Source organism: Mirounga leonina, unplaced genomic scaffold, assembly GCF_011800145.1.
Source record: "Mirounga leonina isolate KUSES-001 unplaced genomic scaffold, KU_Mleo_1.0 Mir_168, whole genome shotgun sequence".
NCBI classification, from domain to species: Eukaryota; Metazoa; Chordata; class Mammalia; order Carnivora; family Phocidae; genus Mirounga; species Mirounga leonina.
The window spans coordinates 8,955,123-8,978,594 of record NW_023270426.1 but is presented as its reverse complement, the minus strand read 5'-3'; the positions used below and the strand labels follow the sequence as shown (position 1 = coordinate 8,978,594).

The 23,472-nt window shown below is 40.8% G+C and overlaps 1 protein-coding gene across 5 annotated transcripts in view; it reads right to left on the bottom strand.

Annotated features, from left to right (window-relative positions):
- Window positions 1–23,472, bottom strand: part of SNX24 (sorting nexin 24) — a 157,616-nt gene that overhangs the window by 81,351 nt on the left and 52,793 nt on the right. Inside the window, exon 1 of one of the 5 annotated variants that reach the window (XM_035013995.1) lies at window positions 9,328–9,717. The exons of the other annotated variants lie outside the window; for them this stretch is intronic. The gene's annotated coding sequence lies outside the window, so the exon portion shown is untranslated. Of the gene's footprint in view, window positions 1–9,327; window positions 9,718–23,472 lie in introns of those variants that run through there. 5 annotated transcript variants of the gene reach the window in all.

The window sequence follows — 23,472 nt, the reverse complement described above, 5'->3', positions numbered from 1 at the left end:
ATTGTTCATGTGACTAAATTCTAGCCACAGTCCTGGGAACATTATTAAGTCATTAAATTTAAGTTGAAAAGGAAAACAGATACGTTAAAGACAAGATTTCCATTCCTAAGTGCAGTTATATTACATGTTCGAGCTCATTTTTTTCCTTTGTGATAGTATCTCTGCAATTAAACTGGAAGTCCATGATAAAATATTTCAAAATTTGGGTCTACACCCAATTTTCCACAGATATATTTTAAGAAATAAACTTAAGCTAAAGAAGGACTTAAGCCATATTCTAGGTTGAATGGCCTCCTGACTTCAGAAGCTCATACTTCACAAAGTTATTCACTTCTAATCAAAGCAAAAACAAAGTTTTTCCTATAACAGGCTAAAAATATCTAATAAATAATTTAAATGCCTTCCAACTACAGTAGGGATTCTATATACAAGTAAAGCTTGGGGTGCCTGGGTGGCTCAGTCAGTTAAGAATCTGCCTTTGGCTCAGGTCGTGATCCCAGGGTCCTTGGAATCGAGTCCCATGTCGATCTCCTTGCTCAGTGGGGAGTCTGCTTCTCCCTCTCCCTCTGTCTGCCACTCCCCCAGCTTGTGCTCATGCTCTCTCTCTCTGTCAAATAAATAAATAAAATATTTTTTTAAAGCACATACTAAATCAATCAATCAATCAATCAATAAATCAATCAAGCAAGCAAGCAAGCAAGCAAGCTTAAAGTCCAGTGCTCCAAATGGTTTGGGTCACAAAATTGTCATGCTGAGAACCTGAGATATACACAAAGGACAACTATCAGCTTCAAATATGACTCTTCTTATGTATGTTTTCATACTTGCTCAATTAGAACAACATGCCCCAAATATTAACTCTAGGCTTGAAATCAACTCTGGGCTTGAAATAGTCGCTTTCTTGACTAGGAATAAGCAAGAAAGATAAAATGAAATTTAAAAGATTGTTATTTCGCTTACAAAAAGTTATACCTCTAAAAGAGCCATTTACTGTGTGCCTGTTGGGGGCCAGGCTCTTAGCAGGTATGAATTCACATGACAGTTCTTTTATGAGGGAAAGATGGTCAGAAACCCTCTAATTATAAATTATTATGATATTCAATGACTAGGTATACAGTTCAATAAAACTAGTGTAAGAATTTAATTTGTTCTTATTCTGAGCCTTAAATCATATTTCCTCTAATCCAAGATGCCACATTGATCAACTGAGAGACATTATTAATTTTATTATATTTGGTTGCAGAGAAACTGCTAATAGCTTTCTTCATGCCTCAGAAAACATGTAAATTTCATGAATTTTAAAATATTTTTAAGAAAAAGGTAAACTGTTTCGAATAAACCACTGCTTAAGGAAAAAGAACAGTTCTATAAGTAATTGCCACTAGAGAACATCTCTGTAAGAACTGGGCATGAATAAATGTGTTTATTTTTTTAAAACGATGCTTCTTTGCAAAGAAAAGTCAGCACACCCCCAAATAAGAAAAATCTCTGATGAAAGAACAAAAAATAATAAGAAAAACAAACTTAGAGCAAGAGTAAATACCAAAGACAAAAGAAATCTAAGTTTCCTAAGCTGGGAAGATCAAAAGTATTTACCGTATCACAGGGAAAAATAAGGTATCTACCTACTCTGGATTTTTTTTTTTTTAATTACAATAATGAAGAAAAAACAAACAAACACTGGCAAAATACAGATAAAAAAAGCAGGAACAAAGATTAGGATGACCCCAATCTTTTTCTCTGCCACCCTAAATGCCTCCACTACAAAATGTGGAGCAGTGTCAGCAAAGTTTTATTAGAGCATTATATTTCATAATCATCCAAGTTATTATGCACATGGAAAGGCGCAAAAAGGCCACTTTGGCTGTGGGCAAACTCAGAAAATGAATACCCCACACGTACTTTTTTTTTTTTTTTTAAAGATTTTATTTATTTGAGACAGAGAGAATGAGAGACAGAGAGCATGAGAGGGAGGAGGGTCGGAGGGAGAAGCAGGCTCCCTGCCGAGCAGGGAGCCCGATGCGGGACTCGATCCCGGGACTCCAGGATCGTGACCTGAGCCGAAGGCAGTCGCTTAACCAACTGAGCCACCCAGGCGCCCACTTTTTTTTTTTTTAAGATTTTTAATTTACTTATTTGGGAGAGAGCGCACGCACATGGTGCAGTCGAGTGGGGGGAGGAGCAGAAGGAGAGGGAGAATCCTTGAGCAGACTCCCTGCTGAGGGACCTGGGGCTTGATCCCAGAACCCTGAGATTATGACCTGAGCTGAAACCAAGAGTTGGGGGCTTAACCAACTGAGCCACCCAGGCACCCCAACCCCCGACAAACTTTTTGCAAAATATTATTGAAGCTGTAGAATTATTGTCAATGGATAGATGAATCACAACAAAGAATTCAAAAATATATAAAAGTAATATATTTTTATATATTTAATATATACTTATTTTTTATATATGCTTTATATAGTTTTAAATATATTTAATATATTTTAATATTTTAAATGTATAATTTATATTTGACATATTTGATATATAATATACAATAAAATAATAAATATATATAAATATATACCAAAGTATATATCAAAAAGTATATTAAAAATAATACAAAAGGCTAGCCATTGTTTTTGTCACCATTAAAGATGATGATGCTGGGACACTGAAAATGAATATAGAGGAAGGCAACATTATCCAGTGGCTGCTATCAGGAGGAGGCTGAGGACATCCCCAGCAGGAAGCCCACAGGGGTTCCATGATCACATGGACACAGCTTCCTCACAGGCTACTCTGTTGCTCGAGTCTACAAAGAAAGCACTTGTGAGTGAAGTACTTGGTACACAGACAAATAAGAGTCTCCAGAAATCCACAGAAAACCTGGTTTGAAATTTTAGCTTCATATGCCTTCAAGGTTTGATGGTAAATGATCTCTAACACAGAATTCCACACGCAGGCAAATTTTCCACTAAGAAGAAGGTCAAGGGCTCTTTTCAGATACGCAGGAGCATTTTACAGATTATGTAGACTCTGATGAAATTTTCTTTGAAGTTACTTCTTAAAAATGGAATTTAAAGGAGAAGCCAAAAAACTGTGCCCCTAACCTAGAACGAAAATGCTGGAAAAATCCTAAGATGGCTGCTTGGTAGCCTGAAAAATATTCAAATTAGAGTAAGAAGCCAGAGGGTTCCAAGAAGCATGCCGAAGAAAATTGTATGATTAATATCAATTATAGATAGTAGGTCTTTAGTGATGGTGTCAAGATGTTCACCTCTGTGCAGGAAAAAAATAAAAAGCTGCTTAAAAATTCCAAGAAAACCAACCAAACAAAATGGATACAATTCCAAATACAATTCCAGTATACAATTCCAAATATAAAGCAAAATAAATGTAACAAGATTTGGTACAGTCCAGAGAAGAAGAGTGGCTGTTTGAGATAATGCTGGGAACAGTCTCCACTGAGCAGATTTCATAATTTATAAGGAGACATTTCATCCTCCACTTGATTACACAAGTGAAAATATCATAAACATACGTACACACACATATAATATTGGGAACACCAACTATTGTACTCAGTTTTTAGAATCAACCTATACAACATAATGCAATTCTTTTCACAGACCAGATTGTAAACATCTTTTTGTCAGTATAAAAAGTAATGATGTAACTAGCAGAAAACAGGAAGTGAATGGGGAAAGAAAGCAAATGGGGTACAAATTGTTTTCATCTTATATAACTGGTAGTCAAGGGATACTGCTAAAAATTGGTGAGGAAAGTGTTTCAAGTTACAATGTAATAAATATAAAGTCATGATGTTCATTTTTACTGATGAAACTGAAATCAATACTAGTGGGAACTGAGTAGGGAGGGGAGATAATACAGGGGTGCGTAAACTCAGTTTATATTTCAAAGTGGAGAGGCACTAAGGATTTTCCAAGACTCAGACATCAAAAAACAGAGCTTTGGATATACTATTTAAAGTCTGGGTGCTTAAAACAAATTAGCAACGTTTCAACTAACTTATGGCTCTAGAAGGTGTTAGATACATTTTGTTTTTCCTTTTACATGTTTATGTAGTATGGGAAGTTTTTCCATGTGTATATATATTACTTCCAGATATCCTAATAATGATATTGTCTCTGCTAAATGTTTTAGTTTTAAATCTCTCTGGTTATAAAGGGAAATTTTTTTCCTGAGTTTAGTGATATTTACAGAATTACAGGTTTTCAGTCTAAACCCTAGTACTGACTAATTTTAGCTGCAGCTCTCTATTTGATTATGAAGTCTTCATTTTTCTTTTCCTCTTACGCTGTATCTAAATGACACAAATCCAATCAATCAATTCAGGGTGAGGGGAAAAATGTACTCAAATACACCAGGTCATACATGTTGATTGGCTAACACAGTTTTTCATTAGTTTTGATATCATATAACTTTGACTTAGACTTTCTGTAGAAAGTGAATAGTGATGGTTCTTTGCTTACTGGAACTGTTGTGACAATACATCAAATATTATGTTAAACAATTAAGCATTCTGAAAGACAGATGCTTTATAAGCTCTATTATTCTCTTTTATATCCTGCTTTGAAAGAAGGAAAAGAGATAAATTTTATCTGCACTACTTAGGCAAATCTCTAAATATCCTGGAACCATAATATCTCCATTAATAAAATAAGAATAATAAAAGGATGTGACACTGTATTAGTTTGTGGGATAATAAACGTCTTGGTGCTTTCTGAGATGCTTTGAAATGGAAGGAATAATTGCTAATTACGAAGTGGGGCAACAAAGTGTCCAGCAGGAAGCACAGAATGGTCTTCATGAGCATTTGAGGACAGCCTTCTTCATGGGTTTTGCTTGAGGAAGAGACTTGTGGTTGAAACAGCTTGTCATATATAGAAGAACAAAAAGAATCCATCATACTTCCCTCAAATTATTTATCTATAAATTGCATCTCCTTATCACAAGCTCATAGCTTCTACAAAAAGAAGCAACTCTTCCATCTGCCTCCAAAATCCTCCACAATCTGCCCCAACCCATCAACCCATCTTGTGTTCCAAAGCTGTCCTGTAGCCAATCACAGACAACTCCATCCTAGGTCCTCCCTACTCGAGGCACCAACTGCACAGAGCATGCTCACCTACCCTAGTGCTTGAACTCACAAGTGAGCCTTTCCAGGCCCAGGTGTCCCATCCTAGGGTCCATCCAGCCTCCACTCCAGAGCCTTCTGCAGCTTTAGGCATCACTGTCTTCCATACCTTCCCCTTAAACAGATCATCTAAATGGCATAATCTTATTATTTAAAGTGCAGTCATATTCTCTAAATTTCAGCAAATGTATTCCTATCAACTATTTCATATTATATGTATTATATGCCCCAAATAAACTGGACTTTTTTTTTGGAGAAAAAAATCACCAAGAAGAACCTACAACACTGTTATAAGGAAGCATTTATAATACACACTAATTGAAAAAGCAGGAGAAAATATTTTATCCATACAAAGCTGTTGACTATATAAAATATACATAACAGATGACAAAGGACATCAGTCAAATGGATGCCTGAGAGATAGAATTACAAATTATTATAATTTTCTCTATAATCTACATTTTTTCATTAGAGCACACATACATTATTGTTATAATTAGAAAAATTTTATCTAAATTTTATCTAATTCTGCCTTCTAAAGTCCTACTGGAGTAAATGTAATAAATGACAATTACTCATTTTTTAACACAAACATCAAGACCATACAAAATTCATTTATGTAATCCCTCAAATATTTACTGGACATTTTCTATGCCAAGCACTTTGCTATGCTCTGTATTAATAACAATAGCAGCAGCTAACATCTTTTTAATGTTGCTCTTTTATTAATTTATTTTTATTTTCAGGAGGCTCCATGCCCAATTCGAGACCCCAAGATTAAGAGTTGCATGCTCTACCGAGCCAGCCGGGTGCCCCTAACATTTTTGAGTGCTTCCTATGTACTGTGCACTAAGGCACTTTCCTTTATCAAATGGCTTAACCTACAAGAAACCCTATGAGGTAGGTACTATTATTATTCCCACTCAAAATGCAAGGAAACCAAACCATGGAGTGGATTTATAAACTCACATAGTCTGGTTCCACAGTCCACCATCAACTAGCTATAGAAATAGTGGCAAGCAAACCCCTCATCCTAGCCTTTATGGTGCCTGAACACTAGAAAGAAAGCAATTAACAAAGTAGCCAAAACAATATATAATTCTGACGTATGATACAAACTATAAAGGCAAAGTATAAAAAGCTATCTGAGCTGTACTCAATATAAATCACGTATTTTTAAAAATCTATCTATGTGCATTAAGGGAAAATAGGATCTACTCTCAGGAATCCGGGAAGCTTTCCTTCAAGAGCTGATGTTTCTGAACAGACCTAGAGGAAAGGTAGGCAAAGAGGAAGGGGATGCTAGAGAGAGCAAGTGCAAAGGCCCTGAAGCAGCCGGTGACAGGAGGGAGCAGCTGAGTGCAGTGCAGCCAACATGGAAGGTCAGCATCTGTTAGAGGCTGGACAGAAGACACTGAGCTCCATTCAACGGCTCGACAAGGACAATTACCTAGCATGTGTCAGGCTCCATTCTAGTCCCTGGAGATGCAACAGTAACGGACCCTAAGATCCCCAACAAAGCTTATTTACATTTAAATGGAAGAGGGACACAGACAATCACACAGGTAAATGCAGATTGGCTGGTAAGTGCTACCAAGGAAAACAGATCCAGGTAATGAGGACAGAGAGGGCCTGGATGAGAGCGGGAATGGCTGTTATGTGGGGTGGTCAGGCAAGGTCTTACAGATAAAGTCCTATCTGAGTAGAGAACTTGTATGAGTTTTCTCTTCCTGTTATACAAACACAGCGCTCCATTTCTTCTCTCATATTTGTAGGGGTGAGGAGTCCAGTGTACTTGGCTGGCTTCTCTGCTTCAAGTCTCGTGGGGCTAAAATCAAGGTACTGGTGGGGCTGCATTCCCTTTGGGGGTTCACTGGGAGAAAAGGTTTCCATTTCCTTGTGGTTACAGGACTGGGGTCTCGGTTTCCTTGCTGGCTGTCAGCTGAGTACACAGCTCCCAGCTTCTAGAAGCTGCCTGCATTCTTTGGCTCATGGCCCCCTTTCTCCATCTTCAAAGCCAGCAGTCCTTCTCAGGTGTTCTCTGATCTGCTTTTATGCTTCTTCTTCCACTTTTAAGGACTCACGTGATGATGCTGGGCTCAGCCAGATAATCCAAAATAGCCTCCGTAACCTTAACCACATCTATGACGCCCCTTCTGCACAGAGGTGACAGGTCTGGGGACTAGGGTGTAGACATTCTTGGAGGTCCATTATTCCCTTTCCATAGGCCTGAAGGAAGTGAGAATATCTGCGGGTGGGCAGAGGGGTTCCATGCAAATCCCTGACATGTTTGTGAGCCTGGAGCGATCAGGAGGGAGGAGGGTTAGTTAAAGAGGTCTGAGTAGTGGTGCGGAGAGGTGAGTGAAAGCAGAAAGAAGAGGACAGCCTGGTAACTGAAAGTGGAGTCTTTTTACAAAATGAAGAATCAAATATAATGGTGAGGTCTGGGGTCTGAGCAAGCAGATGGATGGTGGTGCCATCCTGAGCTGGGAAGACCGGGCATCAACCAATCTATGGCAGTAAAAGGGAGCTCATGGTAAGTCCGAGATGCATGTGAGACACCAAGCGAAGATGTGGAGCAGCAATGAATGTAGAGCCTGGGTCTTAGAGATATAAATTTGGAAGTCATCAGAGTGTGAATGTAATTTAAAGCCAGAAGACTGGATCTGATCACATAGGAAGAGATGCTTATTTAGGGGTGTTGAGATCATAATGGGGTTTATGGTTTTAACATTTTAGCAATGAGAAGCCTTTGCTGCATTTTAAAAGCTTCCCTCTTCCAAATTAAACTTTTCCAGCTCCTAGAGCTGTCCTTCAGATGACCTGTTGTTCAGGTCCTGCACTACGACCATCTTTTGGAGAAAACACAGTTTGGCACTGTTTCTTCTAAAGCGTTGAATCCAAGATGTAGGGAAATACAGGTATTCCCCAGTTAATGAATGGATTGCACTTCCAAAGTCCATAGTTGAAGTGGTATAAAACTCAGCAAGGATTTTCTCATAGAATAAGTCTAAAAGATTCCAACCCATTAAAAAACCCCTAGTTAGCCCATAATCTGCATAAATTACAGTACTAACATTATCATTTCGCCCATCAGATTCACAGTATAACACAGTGGTTAAAGTTCTAGGTCTTGGGCGCCTGGGTGGCTCAGTCGTTAAGCATCTGCCTTCGGCTCAGGTCATGATCCCAGGGTCCTGGGATCGAGCCCCACATCGGGCTCCCTGCTCCACGGGGAGCCTGCTTCTCCCTCTCCCTCTCCCACTCCCCCTGCTTGTGTTCTCTCTCTCGCTGTGTCTCTCTCTGTCAAATAAATAAATGACATCTCTAAAATAAATAAATAAATAAAAATAAAAGTTCTAGATCTTGAATCAAACTGCCTGGGTTTGAATCCTGTGTTTTCTCTTGCTCTCCACTGGGCTCTACTAACACTCCATAATTTGGGGCAACTTATTTAACATGTCCCAATCTCAAGCTCCTCAGCTACAACAAAGAGCTTCTGAAGGTACCTTTCAGACAGGTTTACTGTAAGGATGAAATGTGATGATCAATGTAAATAATTTGCCCCACTGTCTGGCAGTTAGCAGGAATCCAAACAAGGATGTCACCGACTGAGGTCATCATCAACATCTAGTCATGGCTGCAACTGTTGCCCTGTCCGCGCGCGAAAGCGGCCCTTGGCAATCCTCTATCAGATCACACTACTCCCTGCTGGCATCTTTCCAGTGAATTTCCATCACTCCTAGAATTCAGGTCCTTACCCCCGCACCACCAGGCCCCACACCACCCAGCTCCAGAGCCCGTCCCATTTCTCTAGCACACCCTTCTTCCTCCCCCTGGCCCAGCTGCACCAACCTCCTTGCTGACTATCAAAGGTATGGAGCACATTCCCAACTCTAGGATCTGAAGTGCTTCTACCTAAAAGCTTTCCCCTCATTTTGTTCAACTGCTGTTCCCAGTCACTTTCTCTGAGGGGTCTTATCTAACTACTCCATCTAAATCCGCGACTCTAGTCCTCCCCATTCTTGATCCCCAGACCTGGCCTTATTTTTCCGCTTTGCACGTACCATGGGTTAGCACTCACACACACACACACACACACACACACAATCACACAATGTTGGTTGGTTTATTGTCTGTTCTTCCACTAATTACAAGCTCCATAGGGACAGGCACCTCACCTATTTTGTTCACTGTTAGAGCCCCACTGTCTTCATCAGCACCAGGCAACAGAACAGAACAGAACAGAACAGGTTGAATCTATGATGTAAATGAGGAAGGAAAGAGAGAAAGAAAAAATGAGCAAGTAATTAACAGGAGGACAACACACTGGGACGAACATGACTGCACCTTAGGCCAGCTCAGTAGTCTTATAGTAAAAAACGTAAGATGAGTTATTTTTGTTAGGAAGAACAATCAGTAAGTTAGACATGACAGAGGCAGATTGTGCAGAATAAGAGGGTTTCTTACAGAAAATTTGTTGTAGTTGGTCAAAAGAATACTGTTCATGAGGACCTGAAAGCGATGAAGATAGTTTTGAAATAGAGCTCTTTTATTAAAAAGAAACTGGTAATCTTTTTTTTTCTAGTTTGTATTTCACTTTTTAAAGAAACTATCAGTCTTGGAGTGCCTGGGTGGTTCAGTTGTTAAGCATCTGCCTTCAGCTCAGGTCATGATTCCAGGTCCTGGGATCGAGCCCCGCATCGGGCTCCCTGCTCCACGGGGAGCCTGCTTCTCCCTCTCCCACTCCCCCTGCTTGTGCCCTGCTCTCGCTGGCTGTCTCTCTCTGTCAAATAAATAAATAAAATCTTAAAAAAAAATAAAGAAACTATCAGTCTTAATAATTAGTACCATTTTGTAGAAGCTACATGATATGGTAGATAGACCAATCCGGAATCAGACACACCTGACATCCAGGTCTGCCACTTGCTAGCTGTGTTTCCTTACAGATGTGGCTTGTCCACTTTGAGCCTTAATCTCCTCATATGTAAAATAAAGAAGATAATACCCACTGCTTGGGGCTGGTGATGGAGTAAATAAATAAGACAAGGTATATAAAGCACTTAGCACCCAGCCTGGCATATGGTTGGTACCCCATACATTCTAGTATCTTCCTGAGTACCACTGGGATTCTTACAAATCTAAATGGAATCTGAGGCTATTAATTGCCTTTATTTCTCCAACACACCATGAAGTACCATGATGCACTAGGCTTATTTCTTAAAAAAAATATTCTTAACAACAACAAAAAAAAACATGCAATTCAAAAGATCAAAAACTTTTTTTTTTTTAAAGATTTTATTTATTTATTTGAGAGAGAGAGAATGAGAGACAGAGAGCATGAGAGGGAGGAGGGTCAGAGGGAGAAGCAGACTCCCTGCCGAGCAGGAAGCCCGATGCGGGACTCAATCCCGGGACTCCAGGATCATGACCTGAACCGAAGGCAGTCGCTTAACCAACTGAGCCACCCAGGCACCCAAAAAAAGATCAAAAACTTTAAAGCATTCTCTATATAGATATACATATACACAAGTACATGTACATATATATATATATGTAGGCAGATATAATTTTTTTAACCAAAAAAGGTGTAAAGAGTAAGCCTGAGTGGCTGAGAATTACTGTCATTCATGATGAGTCAGGCTCCATATTTTTATAGGACCAAGAAGATGAGATCCAAGATCCTCCTGTGTTCTCCCAATACTGAACACATTTATTAGACCTCAGAAAGGGAAGGCTGCTTGGCTTTGAAATATGGGCAGAGAGCAGGTGGAGAGGGACAAGCTCTATGCCCATGAAAGGATGCAGACCATTTTGTTATTTCTACAACTTAAGATCCTAAAAAGACACCCTGTTGTTCCTGTTGAGAGCAAAGAAGCTTCTTCTGGTCTACTGACAGGTGTTAGAGAGGATCTGTCCGTATTTTTAAAATGCTCACCTACAAGAAGGAAGTAAGCTCTTAAAGACTGTAGAACTCTGTCTTCTTTCAAAGCTCAGAATTTCAATTCTTCTTAAGAAAAAATATTTATCAAGTGTTTTACTGTCCCAATATAAGCTTGGTTTAAAACTGTTACACTTGGGGCGCCTGGGTGGCTCAGTCGGTTAAGCGTCTACCATCGGCTCAGGTCATGATCCCGGGGTCCTGAGATTGAGTGCCGCATCAAGTCCCGCATCGAGCTCCTTGCTAAGCAGGGAGCCTGCTTCCCCCTCTCCCTGACCCCGTTTGTGCTGTCTCTTGCTATCTCTCTCTCTCTCTCTCTCTCAAATAAATAAAAGCTTAAAAAATTGTAAAACTGGGGCGCCTGGGTAGCTCAGTCGTTAAGCGTCTGCCTTCGGCTCAGGTCATGATCCCAGGTCCTGGGATCGAGTCCCACATCGGGCTCCCTGATCAGCGGGGAGCCTGCTTCTCCCTCTCCCACTCCCCCTGCTTGTGTTCCCCCTCTTGCTGTGTTTCTCTCTGTCAAAGAAATGGATAAAATCTTAAAAAAAAAAGAAAACTATAAAACTGTCACACTGTAAAGACAATGATGATGATGGTACTTCTTCACCCAAGTATTTATTGAGGACTTAGTGTGTGTTAAGCCCTGTTCAAGGTGTCTGACATCTACCAGTGAAGTAAAGTGACAAAGAGCTCTCCCCTCAAGAAAGATACATTCCGGCAGGGGAGACGGATAGCAATAGATACAAAACAATAGATACAGTGTGTTTTAGAAAGTGATTACCTGGTATGGGGGAGGGGGGCAGAGCCAGGAAAAAGCACTGGGAATGCTGCAGGGAAGTTACAATGTTAAATGAAATGCTCAGAGTTAGCATCACTGAGAAGATGGAAATCCAGACTTTGAAAAGTTGTTATCACAGCACTTAACTCAGTACTGGCTTTTATTTCTTGTTTTTCTTTTTTTTTTTTAATTTCTTGTTGATCTTAAATTTAAGTTAATCCACTTTTTAAAATGCACTGACACACGAATGTTTACAAACTAAGTCTACCTAATGAAAAATGTACAACTAAATTTCTGTACTTAACCAATCGCCATCTTTTCTAAATCTATGTAACACACACTGGCACCAAAGACACTCAGGGAGAAGTTTGGAGCCTAACGAGGCTGGGCCTCGGCATGTATCAGCATGCACATTCTCCATGTAGAACCAGCATTTCTAAGCCCACATACAAGGAGCTGCTGAAGAGGAGGGGGTGGGGGAAGGCCATTCCAAGAGCTTCTCATATTGATTTCGTTTACCCCAAACAAAGAGATTCTCCCAGTTACAGGATCTATCATAATCACTTAATTTGTCTGAGTCCTTTAAAGAAGGAACAATGGATTGAAGAAAAAGTGTTGACTTGCAAAAATATAAACATTTTGCAGGTTTTTGTTGTTGTTGGTATGGGTCATTTTCCCTTAGTAATATCACATACGTGGTCTCTGCAGAGAAACTGAAAATGCATAACTCTAATTCCTGCCGTTCCCAAGAGCCTGAGCTAAACCTAACGAAGCCGACATCTAAGACTCTTACACCACTCTCGAGTAGCAAGGATAAAGCTTTTCTGCTTTACCTCGCCAAGGTTTAATATATTAGACTTTCACCATGAAATCACCCACATCACCTACTAATGAGCAGTTTTCTTCTCTCTACATAGTGTTTCCATACACTCAGAGCCAGGGCAACTGAGAACCTTCTGCCAGGCATTTCCTACAGTGTACAACACACAGATTTAAAGGCAACTTTCGGATGAAGTCTCTTCCTGGACAGAAAAAAAAAAAAAGTACACAAGATAGGGAATGAACACCTCCAATCACGATTAGTTCATTAGTTTCACTGGGGAAAGCAAATATCCACTCGCTACAAACCAATATTCACTAAGTCTCCATTAGTCCTTGCCATGGCTCTGCCAAGGTTACCCTTTACAGACTAAAATTCACAAAAGCAGTGGAATCTGAACACATGAAAACATTTCCAGACAGGGGAGCTGCTTGGCCATCAGAGATAAACAGTACATCCAACTGAAGTGGCAGAAGGAAAGAAGAGTTATATTAGTTTCATTAAGTAACTTTGCATGAGCTATACTGCAAAAGTAAACCAATCTGAAAAGATACATATGAAGAATGGAAAGAGAATAAAAAATGCACAAGGAAGATTATTTCCCAACAAACATATGCACATACACTGATATGAATTATTTGCTCAACATACCGGCACCAAACTGAAATTGGAATATGACATTTATTTAATTAATTTATTTAAAAGATTTTATTTATTTGTCAGAGAAAGAGAGAGAGAGAGGGCACAAGTAAGGGAAGTGGCAGGCAGAGGGAGAAGCAGGCTCCTCACTGAGCAAGGAGCCAGATGCAGGACTCGATCCTAGGACCCTGGGATCATGACCTGAGCCAAAGGCAGACCCTAAACGACTGAGCCACCCAGGGGCCCCAGAATATGACTTTTATTTATTATTTTATTTTTTTTTAAGATTTTATTTATTTGACAGAGAGAGACACAGTGAGAGGGAACACAAGCAGGGGGAGTGGGAGAGGGAGAAGCAGGCTTCCTGCTGAGCAGGGAGCCTGATGCAGGGCTCAATCCCAGGACTCTGGGATCATGACCTGAGCCAAAGGCAGACGCTTAACGACTGAGCCACCCAGGTGCCCCCCAGAATATGACTTTTAAAATTGAAAAAGTAAGGGGCGCCTGGCTGGCTCAGTCGATAGAGCATGTGGCTCTTGATTTCAGGGTGGTGAGTTTGAACCCCACGTTGGGTGTAGAGATTACTTGAAAAAATAATAAAAATAAAAGTGAAAAGCACATTTATAATTAAAAACAACTATAAACAACCTAATAATTAGGATGATAAATGATAGCACATTCATATCATGTCTCAGATTTATTAACACAAAATGGTACTGTTAACCTTGTTAAAATTTTTAAACATAAGCACAGGCTACACAAAGAGTACGCTGTTTTTTTTTTTTAATTTAATTTTATTTAAAATCAATTACTTAACATATAGTATATTATTAGTTTCAGAAGTAGAGTTCAGTGATTCATAAGTTGCATATAAAGGAGTACACTATTTGTGTTTAAGTGAATACATGATTGGGGCACTTGGCCAGCTCAGTAAGAGCAGTATGTGACTTGATCTCAGGGTTGTGAGTTCGAGCCCCACACTGGGTGTAGGGATTACTTAAATAAATAAAAACTTTAAAAATTAAGTGAATACATGATCATAACAGTGTATGTACATATGAATCCAAAAAAGGTGGGAGAAAAAAATACCCAAATGTTTTAAAGGAACAGATAGGGTTTTTTTCTTCTTCACTTTTCAGGGTTTTTTTCCTACCAATTTTTCCTCATTGAAGATGTGTCTCTCATAGCCTTCTCTAAAATTCTGAGTGAAGGGATGCCTGGGTGGCTCAGTCGGTTAAGCTTCTGCCTTCGGCTCAGGTCATGATCCCAGGGTTCTGGGATCAGGTCCCGCGCTGGGCTCCTTGCTCAGTGGGGAGTCTCCCTCTCGCTCTGCCTGCTGCTTCCCCTGCTTGTGCTCTCTCTCTCTCTGACAAATAAATAAAATCTTTAAAAAAATAAAATAAAATTCTGAGTGAAAATGTTTGAAATGAAAAAAAAAAAAGCCTTTATTTTGTCCCTCTTTGGCACTTATTAGCCATAGAGACAGGAAAATCTTTTCTCAGCTCAATCCTGTTCATCAGTTAGGACATCTTACTATTTTACTTATGTATGACACCTGTGTATTGCTCTGTCACAGGCGTCTTTCTCCAAGTCTGCTCTAAGGTAGAGACTGTGCCATGTGCCTATTTCTGTGCCATGCTTTACACAGTGATGAGGGCAAACAAATGGTAACTCATCTGCAGCTAACCTTGCATGCTTATCTCACTGTTCAAAATCACTATCTTCAGTATCAGATTCTGTTCAGTGAATTGCCTTCCACGACCTCTCCCTTACCAAACAGCAAACTCAGTTCTCAAAGCAGACAACCCTGCTCCTCCCCTACTCCTCCTCTACCTTGTGTGCAGTTTCTGGCTCTGAAATCAGAGGGCTCTATGAAATGTAAGCTCCAGGTTGATCTAGACCAGACTGTGGTTTTCAGAAAGACTAGATCACATGCCTTCTGGTCAATTTCAGGTCCCACTGGCTACCTTTTCTTCTACAAAATGCTCACCCTTCTCTCTTCCTTGGCCTGAAAGCAAATGCTATAGTCTGCATGTGACTATTTACCTGAATTCTCTAGTTTCTAGATGTTTCCTCTTATCTTAGTGGGACACATCCCACTACCACAGGCTGTGAGCAAACAAACATGTGCATTTACTCTCAGGAAGCGATGAATGTGGCCATCAGTTTGCTATCAAAAGGACTCACCGAGGATATCCATGATAGCGTGACACGTAACATCAAGCCCTTTTAAAGGCATTTTTCTAAAGCTGTAATAACCTTGTGCCTCCATAGGATAAGGGCTCACTGACCTGCTGCCTGTGAAGTGTGTGGCCAGCCTGGTGCCAGAAGGGGAGCTGGAGCATCCGAGGAGACTTGGACCCTGTCTTGGCCACTCTGCAAAAATGTACCTACCGTCTGCCTGACAGCTGAAGAAGAGGTATCAATTTTGTTTTGCTTTTTTTAGTTAATGTCGTTGTATCTCAGTTTTAATTCTTTTCCTGATATCTAAACTACTCTGAGTTAATATCCGGTTGGGATCTCTTAAATATGCTTTCTCAAATGCAATAAAATTAAAATAACTGGCTTTTCTGGCCATGAAGTCAAAACACTACAGCAAACACCACAGAAGCAAGCCACGTGAAGCCCGTCCACCATGTTCCTGTCTGGGCGTCGTTCTGATTGCAAGATACCCCAAGTGAGTTTTGTACTTTTTTAATTTGAAGGTATTCTCACTTCATTAACACAATTGTTCATTTTTTACTTCTTTGTTAATACCAAAGAGAAATTCCAGGCTTTAAAAGATTCAAATGACTTGTATCTAAATCAGACCTGGACTCTCTTCTTGCAACAGGCCGATTTTCAGGAGATCTCCTGGAGTTTCTCTGCTTCCATAAAATGCGGCTGCCACTGCCCATCAGGCCCTGGTCTGCCGCTTTGCACAAACAGTCCAAAACAGTTTTCCTGATCTGTTTCAACTTGAAGTGTTGTCAATATATGGATTGTCTTGCTTTCTAATTCAGTGAAAAATCTAGTTTTCCATTAGTCTCTGCCTTTCTAATTTTCGATACAGCTTTACTAAATGTAATTATTACAGGCAGATTCAAGAAAGCAATTACTGAGCTACTGGTTTGTATCTCTGAAGTCTTAATAAGTGGCATAAAGTTGTAACTGCATCCAGAGTATAAAGTAAATTTTTCTACAGATTAGACATACACACCCTTGAATTTATATGTGGAGAGACATATTTAAAATAGTATACAAAGTGTGCTCTCTTAAAATGCAAGTCTTCATCCTCATTTAAACTTTATTCAAAGGCAGTGCTGTTAAGTTCTAATGAGGAGGAAATGACATTTCAGAAATGTCTTTCTGCTCTTTCTCCAGGACTCCGTGACTTTGGTAAACCACTTCATTTCCCGGATTTCCTTTTTCCCTCCATCTGTAAATATGTGAGAATGTTAAACTAAATGGCCAACAAATACTCTTTCAGTTCTACAGGCTATGAAATATTTATTAAAGTCCTAATTTGTGCTAAGTTCAGTAATACACACAGAACAGAACTTCCAAGGCTTAAAATTTAGTCAAGAAGAAAGATAATAAACCAATATATGAAAGTGCTATCCCAATGATATAAACCAAATTATCTTTCCAAAATGTCTTAAGCAATAGCTGTACATATAAATGGGGGATACAACCTCTTTGGCAGTCATCCAAATTACAGACTTTGGCTTTCCATCTATCGGCAAATAGTGGAGCATTCACTATGTGGTCAGTTAACACTGGTCGTGGGCAAACAACAGATTCTGTGAATGGAACCACCATCCCCAAGCCAAAATGCCCCTGAGACACTGAACAGTCATGTACCAATCAGTTGACCATCCTTATCTCAGTATGATGATATTATTTAAGAATTCATGAGAAACACAAGGAGCAGGTGAATGTCATCATTTTGCAGATAAAAAGACTAAGGATCAGAAAAATAAATGATTTTTCAAAAGCCTCACAACCATTCAGCAGCCTGCCCTCCACAATATGATCATGGGCAGGCTTTTCACAAAATTAATTATCGAATGAGACCATACTGACTTTTTCACTTTCTTGAAAAGTCATCATTGCTCTTAACATTTTCGTTTGTTGGCACCATTCAAAATAGTGCTGATTATTTACCTTGAACACCATAAAGCTACAGCAACCATCCTAACTCTTAATTTAGATGATATGCAAAGAACTTACCCTCATGATTTCTAGAATCTAGGCTAATGGATTTTGGACAGGGTCCTTACATCAAGGACTAGAAAGTGATGATGAGTGTTATCACTACCACCATTATCTGCAAACTGAAAACCACCCTGTAGTGGTTTCTTCAAATCCTTCTCCATGAAGGTTGGACAAGTGTGAAGCCAAGGGAAAAAAAACTAAAAAGAGAAACAAGCAGGCGAACAAACAACATGCTTCTTCCTTTAATTCTAAAATGAAGTTGAAAACCTGTATACCAGGTCTGTATTGAATCACCCTTCTAAAGGGGTACCGTGCTCAGTCTGGCTGCCACATTTTCAGAATGTCATTGTCACACGAGAGAGTCTTTTCCATGGAGAAGCCACTGCAAGACCAGAGGTCTATCCCTATGGCATCTGAGGAACACGGAGAGATGTTTACCCAAGGGGAGCAGTCTGTAAGTATTTGTAGAGCAAATGAGAAGGGATTGCAGTGAAGTTTTGTCGATCCCAATAACAAAATTAAGGCCAGCCAGTAAATTTTCTGTACAGTCTAGAGCTGAGAAAAAGAATCATGACTTAAGAGTTTGCCATGCAAGCCTAATGAGCCCACATCCCAAATGACCCACCAGATAAGGCTGAACTGACAGTTTCCAGGCAGCTTATGTAAGGAGGGATTACAATTCAACCCAGTTTCTGGTCAGAGATTGTATTTTGGGAAAACAGACGACATGCCACTGTTAAAGTAAACAGCCTCTTTCTTTAAAGTGAGTCAATCAGGGCAGGGGTGTCATTAAGCTGTAGAAATAGCTAACATAGAATTTGAGATGGATAAAGTCAAGGCCCCAGACCTACTATTCAAAACAAAAGCATTTTACAAGGAAGCACCGAGATTGGGACTCACAGTAAAAGCTCCTAAGATAAAAGCACAAACAATTATAAACACGAAATCCGAAATAGTCGCTTTAAAGAATTAAGACAAATGGGTAAAAATTAACTTCTCGCCTTAAAACACCAAGACAGCAAAGCAGAGCTCTGGTGATGAACCCTAAAAAAAGGACACAAGGAATGTGCCAGAAGGAACCCACCACACAGAGGAGCTGGAAACAGGACACAGATCCAGGTCTCCCTGGAAATACTGTCAGGAGCACATTTTCCTCAGGCAATCAGAATGAACAAGTCAGATGCGTGGACACAGACTACTAATAAAGAAACAAAAACCACACAGTGGAAAGTGCTGTGAGTTTTGTTTTAATTCCGATATTAAGTAGCCATGGATATGAAATATATTACTTGCTCTCACTTTTGACTGCAGGTTACTTACTCAGTAAAAATGTATGGATCAGGGGCGCCTGGGTGGCTCAGTTGGTTGGGCGACTGCCTTCGGCTCAGGTCATGATCCTGGAGTCCCGGGATCGAGTCCCACATTGGGCTCCCTGCTTGGCAGGGAGTCTGCTTCTCCCTCTGACCCTCCTCCCTCTCATGCTCTCTGTATCTCATTCTCTCTGTCTCAAATAAATAAATAAAATCTTAAAAAAAAAAAAAAATGTACGGATCACTTCTGTGTGTCACCGTGTGCTCGATGCTGGGGATACGGTGAATTAATGGCACAATGCACAGTCTTACAAACGCTCCAGGGGCAAGGGCAGACCGCCAGGAGAGCGTCAAACAGCGCGGCCAGTTAGGGCTCAGTCTCTGAGAAAGCCATGAAGACCGGAGACCTAAGGGGGAGTTGAGGCTGAGGGGAAGGTTCGTTTAACAAAAGCATAAGATGCACTTGAGGAACCGGGACCGGGACACGGCAGTTAAGGGGGAGGAAGGACGGAGAGTGGCCCGTAAGTAGGCAGAGGCCAGACCACGCTGGGCCTCTTGAGCCACACTGGAGACCGACTGGCCTTTACCAAAGGAGCAGGGAAAGCCTCGAGATGTGCACAACAGTCCTTCTGGCCGCAAAATAATGGATTCTGAGAAGTTTGGAGTGGGTGGGAAAGATGGAGTAGGAAGGTGTTGATGTCTTTTCCAAAGTTCCACATCGGAAATTTCTTGTTTCGTAACTTTTTTTCATGTAAGCAGTTAATAATTACACCATGTTGACTTAAAAATGGACTCGGTCATATAACAACTTTTAAAACTGGGCCTTCAGGGCACCTGGGTGGCTCAGTCGGTTAAGCACCTGCCTTCGGCTCAGGTCATGGTCCCAGGGTCCTGGGATCGAGTCCTGCATCGGGCTCCCTGCTCGGGGGGGTGGGGGGGGAGGTCTGCTTCTCCTTCTGCCTGCCGCTTCCTCTGCTTGTGCTCTCTCTCTCGCTGTCAAATAAATAAATGAACGAACAAATGAATAAATAAATAAATATATATTTTTTTAAAAAACTGGGCCTTTAAAAGTTTGAAAAGAAACTAGATACTAGACATTTTAAAAATGAAGTCAGTAGGATGTTTTAAGAGCCTTCTCATCAAAGGCTTTTCTCCTGTCCTCATCCATGTAAGACCAAGAGAAGGCTGCTCTTCTGCTTATGAGGACAGAGCAAACCACTCTAGGTCTGTGGGCCCTGGTCTGAGGAGGGAAGGGGAGGGAGCCAGGGGTCCTCCAGCTCACCCACTAGGTGTGGAGCCCCCTCCAGGGTGATGAAGGCAATGCAACTCAGCAGTCTACAGGTGTTCTCAGAGCAAACAATTCAAGAAAAAGTAGGGGTGGGGGAGTGCCACCAAGCAAGAGGAAAGGCAGAGGGACTAGACAGGCTGGCCTCACCAGAAAGGCAAAGGCAGAAGGCATTCACAGGGTTCTATCCGTGCTGGAACAAGGGTGATGTCAGGAGCCCGCTCAGGTAAAATGGACAAGAGAACAAAGTAAATGGATACAGCAATACCAGAATCACCAGTGAGGTAAACCCACTGAGAGAGCAGAATTGTGAATGAGGTGAACTATCTGAGTTGTCCCATGAAGGATACTGTGGGGGAGCACGGTGAGGTCCCCAGATTAACTCCACAGGTTAAGAATCTAGTAACAGGGATCTACATAAGGATGGGCCATAATCTACAACCCCCAAGGTTAGGGTTCATCAGGATAAAGCCATGTATTCTCTTAGTGACTGGGATTACATGTTACAATGGTCAACTCTGGGTTCCAGTCAAAACTACATAATAATGACGAGGCTGGTGACAGGACTCCAATGCCTAAGAAGGAAGTACCAACCACAGGTAACCTACCCGTGGGAGAAGGTGACGTGGGTGTGGAGATTCAGCAAATGTACCTGCAGCCTATTCATGCATTGTAGAAACTGCCTTGAGCACTGAGAAGTTTCTTTAGGCCAGTCTTAGGAAAGGGGTTGGGTGGGGAACAGACTGAATATAACCAAAGCAGTTTCCCATGTATGTGTAGCAGCCTTCCCCCCCACTTCCACCGAAATCTGATTGCAGGGGGAGATGGTCAGGACTCCCCACTCTGTCTCCATCCTCACTAGAGCCACCCCTACCTGAATCCCTTCCCTCCGCCTCCTCTCTCTCTCCCACTTACTCATCAAAGCCTGTCTGATCCCAGGATGGAGGAGTAGTGGGGATGGCCCTAATTTTGAACCTCTTCCCATATTCTTACAACCTTGGTCTTGAAATTAAGAGGAAAAGAATTTCAAAAGTAAAAATGAAAATAAACAAGAAGAGAAATGGAGTGGACATGAACCGAACAGCCTGGCCTGTAGCCCAGAAGGGGAAGGTCTCAAGGCATTCAGACACTAGGCAGAGTATCTCAAATCCTGAACATCACCATGGCAGGATTAATGTCCTAAGGCAACTTAGTTCTACTGGATTTTTTCAATTAAGTTTCCCATTGTCAAAGTAAACCTTATCTCTGGTGATTTTCTTAACTTCCTAATCTCCTGCCTTTACAGCTGTTACTCCTAATAGTAAAGTGATGGTTCACTATTTATAGAATAAACTGCTATCTTTCAGCCTTGAACCTACAAGCTCTCAATCCACTCTGGCCTCAATGCTGCATTCCTCATTCAGGGAAAACCAAGCCCTAGAAAGAATTATTCCATTAGGTAGCTTGCAAAAGATAACCACACCAGTGTAATCTTGTCATTACTACAGGGTTTGCCTCTGAATTTAAGTCATTCCTCTAGCAAGTACAGTTGACCTTGGAACAACATGGGTTTGATCTGCACATGTCCACCTACATGAGGATTTTTTTCAATACAGTACAATAAATTTATTTTCTCTTCCTTATGATTTTCTTTAAAGTCTTCTTTTCTCTTGCTTACTTTATTGGAATAATATAGTATATATAACATACAAAATATGTGTTAATTGACTGTTATCGGTAAGGCTTCGGGTCAACAACAGGCAATTAGAAGTTAAGTTTTGGGGAGTCAAAAGTTATACGTGGGGGGCGCCTGGGTGGCTCAGTCGTTAAACGTCTGCCTTCAGCTCAGGTCACGATCCCAGAGTCCTGGGATCTAGCCCTGCACTGGGCTCCCTGCTCTGCGGGAAGCCTGCTTCTCCCTCTCCCACTCCCCCTGCTTGAGTTCCCTCTCTCACTGTGTCTCTCTCTGTCAAATAAATAAATAAAATCTTTAAAAAAAAAAAAAAAGTTATACGTGGGTTTTCAACTGTGTGGGGGAAGTCGACACCCTGAACCCCTGTGCTGTTCAAGAGTCAACTGTATTTATTAAATATTTTTGTGAGCCAGGCTCTCAGCTGGAACACAGTGGGCAGCAAAAGAGACGTGGTCTCTCCGCCATGGAATTCGGAGAAAAGAAAGAGATTAGCCAATTGTTAAGTGCAAGATGATGGCTGAAGTAGGCGCTGGAAGGAAGTGTAGATGGTGCCAAAGTCATCTTAATAGGGAAACCAGCCTAGTTGGGACAGTGAAGGACACCCACAGATTTCACACTGCACTCTGTATTCCTGAGGGCAGGCACCAGCTTAAGGCAACCATCCCCACAGCACATCCACATCCACGTGGTTTATAGCTCTCTCCACTCTGATACTCATGCTGCACTTATCCTGGGAGACCAAAGATGTGGGTTCAAATCCCACCTTTCCCATTTATTGGCCACGTGTCCTACAGTAAGTTATTTAAGCTCACTCTGCATCCGTTTTTTCACCTGTTAGAGTATTTTCCTTGTAAGGATTTGAATAAGATAATGTTTATAAAGTACATGGCATGGTGTCTAGCATATGGTAAGCACTCAGCAAATAATAGGTTATGATTTTCATCACCTGAGTGTCCCTGAATTTTAGTCAATGATATTAAAATCATTTAAACTAGTATTTAACGACCTCTCATTCTAATATACCCCAATGTCTTTTTCTAGTTTTGATAATAAAGGATCTACCCAGAGTGCTCTTAGCGTGTTCTTTGTTAATATGGTAATGACCATGTATCTTTTTGTGTATTGAAGACAATTTTCTTTTTTTTTTCTTTTTTCTTTTTTTTATTTTAATTTTTTTATTCTTATGTTAATCCCCTTACATTACAACATTAGTTTTAGATGAAGGGTTCCATGATTCATTGTTTGTGCACAACACCCAGTGCTCCATGCAGAATGTGCCCTCCTAAATACCCACCACCAGGCTAACCCATCCTCCTACCCCCCTCCCCTCTAGAACCCTGTTTGTTTTTCAGAGTCCATCGTCTCTCATGGTTCGTCTACCCCTCCGATTTCCCCCGCTTCATTTGAAGACAATTTTCAATGCGAATTAAATAAATGTCTTACTAATTCAGTATTTTGAATAGGTAATACATTCTTTTGATTTTAAAAGCTTAAAAAAAAAGATATGAAACGATAAACAGTGACCTCTCCCTTGAAACCCAGATCACTCTTTGATCAAATCACACGCGTCGCTCTGCCTTTGGGTGCCCACCGCGAACAGTCCTTCCGGCCTGGCTATGTGCATGTGTGAGCTGAATCAGTCTTACGTGCTTCCCTTCTACACAAAAGGCCCACATTACACATT